We start from the raw sequence: 5910 nt of genomic DNA on the forward strand, positions 1-5910 counted from the left end.
ACTTGAACCTAGCCATCTTCACCTATTTGTTGAGGAAACTAGTTTAGGGTTTACGACACCCTAAGGATTCAGGGATAGGAGAAGCCATGGTCCAAGAGTGAGGGTAGTGACCTTGGCTAGGTTGCTTCTCACAATTAGTGAGCTTGGGTAGTCCATTCATATGGATAGAGCCTTAATTGATTGATAGCCTATGGTTTTAGTTGGAAGTTATAAGGAGGATATAAGGTTGGTTTGATTAGGCATATTACGTGACATGTCATTGTTAAAGTTTGTGGCAAGTCATGATATTTGAGTTGACATTGTGTGACATCCTGAATTTTAGCCCCCCAATTAACTAAATTTAATTATAATAATTAAGTAAATTCTAGTGATGTGTGGTTAGGGAGGTCTAATAACTGATTTTGTCTTGTGTTTTAGCCCTAATTATGAGTCTGGTATGAAGTCGGGCCAATCGGGCATCTAAAGAAGAAGAAAATAGAGATTAAGTACTGCTGTGCCACACACTATGGCATGAATCACATCCACCATAGTGCACAGATGAGAGAAGACCTCTTTGTGCCATACATCACGGCTTGTGCAGCATCCGTCGTGACGCACAGCCATTTATGCAACTTATTAGTTACGAATTGAGGTAGAAATTAGAGAGAAAGGAGGAGAAACTGAGAACCAGTGACCTAAGCTCTGTCAAGGTTTGCTCTTGGATGGTATAAGGAGTATTTTGAAAGCTACAAAGACTAAAGGTAAGTATCATACTCATTAATCTCCTATTTTTCTCCACATTTATAAAGTTTATGGTTAGGGTTTAATAGTGAGAGATGATTTTTAGTCCATATAGGTTATAGGTTTGAATTTATTGACTCAAATGGAGTTAATGAGAGTATACTAGAGTATCTAAACCTAGATATATTGGGTTTTGATACTTTGATGGTTGGGTCTCATTATTATGCAAAAATAACATTAACGAGAGTTGATAGAAGAGTGTAATGCCATTAATGGGAGTTTAATGGCTCATTAATGTTATTGGGGACTAAAGAGAGTTAATAAACCCAAAGGTAGGCCTAAACTTATACAATATGGGCATTGAAAAATCTAGAAAAGGGAAGGAAAGAGTAGAAAATGTGTATTTGACAATGTTGATGGATTCAATAATTTATAGACTGTAGATTAAGCTTTTAGACACCAATTTGGCTTGGGAATTCAAGTTTGAAAGCTATAATATTGAGGGGTAAACTTTTGATTTCTTGAAGGTTTGAGGTAACTGGGAGAACCCTACTTTGGATAGTTATATGTTAATTATATTGTGGTGTTAAATATGTGTTACATGTGAATTGTGATTAGCATATATGTGTATCATGCAATGAAAAGTTATGTTTATATGTTTACTTCAAAATGAATTGTCAATGTTGTAAGGGTTATTTTTAAAATTAATGGCAATTGAAATGATATGTGAAATTGAGTAGTTGATGATGAATGTGATATAAAGAGATGGTTGAATTTGAAAATAGTGGATTATGTGATAAATATGAAAATGAGACTTGATGTTCACTTGGATGGTTGAATTTAAAAATAGTAGATTATGTGATAAATGTGAAAATGAGACTTGATGCTCACTTAGGTAGCGTATGATTGTGATGCCCAATTTAAGGATTGTAATAATAAGTAAATGAAAATGTGAATAAAAGTAACCATCATATATGGCATGATCAGTGGGTAGGAGTTCGCCTAGGGATTGAGAGTAAAGAAAATATATATGGTATTTTAGTTACCTTTTGATGCACAAGGGTATAGCCTTGTCTCACAGTTTATTAAGAAACTGTCCCATAATTTGTAGAGGAACTATCCTGTAATTTGTCAAGGGACTAGAACCTTAGCTTTCTCCACCAGTTTGTCAAAGAGAATAGCTTAGATTATACGACACTTTGGAGATTCGAGAGTGGGGAAAGTCATGGTTTGAGAGTAGGTACTATGATCTTTGATTGGGTCACACCTCACGATTAGTGAGCTTAGGTAGTCTAGTCACACGGACGAAGCCATATTCAATGTTATATCCCACGGTTTCAATCGGAGGAAATACAGAGAATATAAAATTGGTTTATCATTACTTATGTAAGTTTATGACGTGTCACATGATTGTGATGTGACAAGTCATGTGATATATCGGGTCATGGTCATATGTTTGAGTGTTTTGTGATTATGTACCTAGCATGCATAAGATAAAAAATGTGTTAACTGGAATAATAAGTTATGATACGTGTTTAAGCATGTTTTAAGAAATCGGTTTCATATACATATGTTTGATTACAATTAATAAATAACTGCGTATGGTAGGTTTTATCTTGGTTATAGGTGCTAAGATGGACAAAGCTACTGAGGCCTAGGAATCCATGCATTCCTATTGTATGCCTCTAGTTTATGTTTATTTTGTGTAATAGAACATCATTGGTAATTTTAGGTTGCATTCCAAGTTTCACTTGCACTAGATGGTTATTTCAACATCTTGATTGTATTTTAGGCCCTGAGAAATTGTATGTGACAATTTATATATGTTGATAGAGCCAAAATACTAATGCAAGTGTAGAAATGATGTTTCAAATATATTATGATTGATTTTGATGCAATGCAAGGAAAGTTACCTCCCTCTTTTATTTTTGAAAAATTGGGCTGAGGAGTGATTTTGTGTTATATTGGTAATTTTGTGCATGTAACATGTACTCATAGTCTTAGGTTCAATGGATATGGTCTGGGTATTAGAGTAGCTTTTAACATTTGTTAGGGGTTTTAGACACCCTTTTATGTGTAAAAAGTTGTAAAAAGTGATAAAATGAGTTTGGATGTGAAACTTCCTAGTGTGATTGGTTTTAGAAGTAAAAATCATACCATTAGCTAGTTCATGAGAAGAGCTTTCTATAAAAACCTAGATCATATCATTCGAATGTCGAATGAAGAATTAGGGCTCATCAAAAGTTCCCTGATTTTGTCATCAAATGATAGCAAAGTTAGCTATCAAGAAAATGTGTAATATGCCACAGCACATTGGCACCTGGGCCATGGGGCGTGGCACAAAGAATAGCATGATGTGGCACGGTGTGCACAAGTTACAGCGCATTACCCTATTTTACAGCAAAAAAGTTTTTTTTCAACTATTTTCATTTTTTCACTCCTTTGAGATATCCCATGCTTCTGTAATTTAATTTTACTCTAATTTAAAACTTTTATGAATAGATTTGGCTCATTTCAACTTATGAAAATTTAGGATGCCTTGATTTGAAAGTGAAAATTGACAATCTCTTAAATGAGTTAATCCATTAATTACCATGATTTTGAAAGGTTAATGGTGTTTAGTAGTAAAGTCATTTCACATTGTCACCCGATTGTTATTATTGTGGTAATGTGCATTGTACATTTGATTTGCCTATTGTGATATGGTTATTAGTATTGTGGCAATATGTAGTGATTTAAATTGTAAAAGGAGGAAATTATGATGTTTTATATGAAATGACATGAGATGCTTGTGAAACTGTACAATATGTGATTGTATGCCTCATATATGAATTATTTTAAAAATGTCAATTAACATGCAATTACATAGAATAGAAGAACCTTAGTTACTAAGTGGTTGTACTTACTCTTCTCTCTTAACATTTTACAAGCTCTGGCTTAGAATAAGAAAAGGGAAAAGCACCTAAGGCATAGGACCACGTGTTCTTATAGTAGGCCTTACCTTGGTTTATTTATGTATAATGCAACATTGATATCCCCAATTAGGATTTTATGTTTCAAGTTCATGCATTCACTGCATCAAGTACTTGTTGAGCTAATATTTGTATTTTGTGCCCTTAATATTGTGTAATGTGAAATGATGATGATAGAGTAGAATTATTGGTGCAAGTTGCAAGACCTACTTACTTAAACACAATTAATTATCACTTCCACGATACTTTAGGGTCTAAACCTAATAAGGATTATTAAGTTTTCTCAATCTTAAAATACTCCCATACACTTTCAATATTATCATATCAATGTTTAAAACATTTGTGAAAGCCTAGGAAATGAAAAAAGAATCAAAACATTTGCATAAAAATAAAAAAAATGAACTATGTAGAAGATTGCACGTGAGCCGTGGCTCAACATTGCTACACTGCGATGTACATGTCTCTATGCCATGTGTTAAATGATAGCACTAGGGATGAACTTCCAATGCATCCTAATTCTTCATTTGATGTCTAACTGAGGTGATTTAGATGTTTACAAAGAACTTTATCCTAGCTCTAACTAATGGCACAAATTTCGTAACTAAATTATTTTTCTATCAAAAGTTAGACACTCAATACCAAACTCCCTCCTTTTTCACAAATACACATAATTAAGGTGCCCAAACTCTTATACATGTGCCAAAAGCTTACATCAACCTTCAAACCACACTCAATGGACTATTTAGGACTCGTGTAACACACCACAATCACTCAAATACACATATATCATAAATTTAACTCTCAACCCCTCAATTCAAAAAATCACAAAGGGGAGGTAACTTTGCATTAAATCATTTATATTTAATCACAAGCAATTAAAATACACTTTACTCTACTTGTAATATTATTTCGACCTCATACAAGTTTTACAACTACATGCCAACGACTTAAGGCACGAAATACACACAGTATCATCATTAATAATGCAAGTAGCTCAAAATAATAGTATGAGCCCTAGTTGGAAAATTAACTATTAAAATACAAATAAATAAAAATAAGAGGCCTACAAATAGAATTTACTTAGAATCCTATGCCTCTAGTTAATTTCGTCGATCTTGATCTGATGAGTTAGGCCTTGAAAATATTGAAGGATAAGGAATGAGTACAAACACTCAGTAACTAAGGTCAACCTAGCCTATATAGTTTCATATCCATTAAAAATGAATGTAATTGGTAATAAATTTAGTTATCATACACAGAGAGAGAGAGAGAGCAAGTATAGCCTCGGCCACAACAATAACAATCATATAACTAGGCATGCAACACATATCATTTGATTTATCATAAATATATACATCTTAGGGTTACAAAAATAACAACCATGTGTCACTAAAATACGCCAGACTAAAATAACAACAATCATGTGGTTGGAACTAAATGTATGATCAATGCTAGCTTATACCCTCCTATTACCTCTGACATGAAATCATGGCTATTAAATGGCTACGTCCATAACTTGAACTAACTCAACCTTCTACTTGTGAGGAGCTATTGGGTCGGTGTTAACTTACTAACTTGTGTACCATGATTTCCCTCAATACTAACAACTATGGGGTGTCGTACCCCTAATCTAGCCTCTTTATAAATTGATGAAAACTAGTTAGGTTCAAGTCTCTCAAAGAACAAGTGAGACAATCTTGAGTCAATCATGAAACAAATGCTACCTTTTGATTTCAATAGTTGGTGCCAAGGCAAACTTTTAATTCCAATAGTAAATCACCAGTATCACGTGAATTTATTAATCTACTTCTCTCCCTGGATGAACTCCTACCAATGATCATGCTATGCTATATTATGTAGTCCAAGCAACAATCATATCATATCTCATCCATAACCATATTTTCTCTACTATATGACACATACCAAATATCATATTCATCATTCTTCACATGTAAAACATCACATATTCATCATTAATTACATATGAGAAAATGTGCACATTATTCTCAAAAATTCAACACAATTTCACACATTGCCTAATTTGCATAATATAGTTCTCAAGTACTTAAATAATTTCATTCATTTAACAATTAATTAACATACAACTATACAAACATAATTTTTCCCCAATTATCTCAAACTTTTAAGAGGTTAAAGGTTTACCTCTCAAAATACCGACTTCTAAAGCTTCTTCTTAAGCTTGAATGGTGCCAATCAG

This window comes from Prosopis cineraria, unplaced genomic scaffold, assembly GCF_029017545.1.
Source record: "Prosopis cineraria cultivar Desert tree isolate PC_DT_omini unplaced genomic scaffold, ASM2901754v1 PC12, whole genome shotgun sequence".
Classification (NCBI taxonomy): domain Eukaryota; kingdom Viridiplantae; phylum Streptophyta; class Magnoliopsida; order Fabales; family Fabaceae; genus Prosopis; species Prosopis cineraria.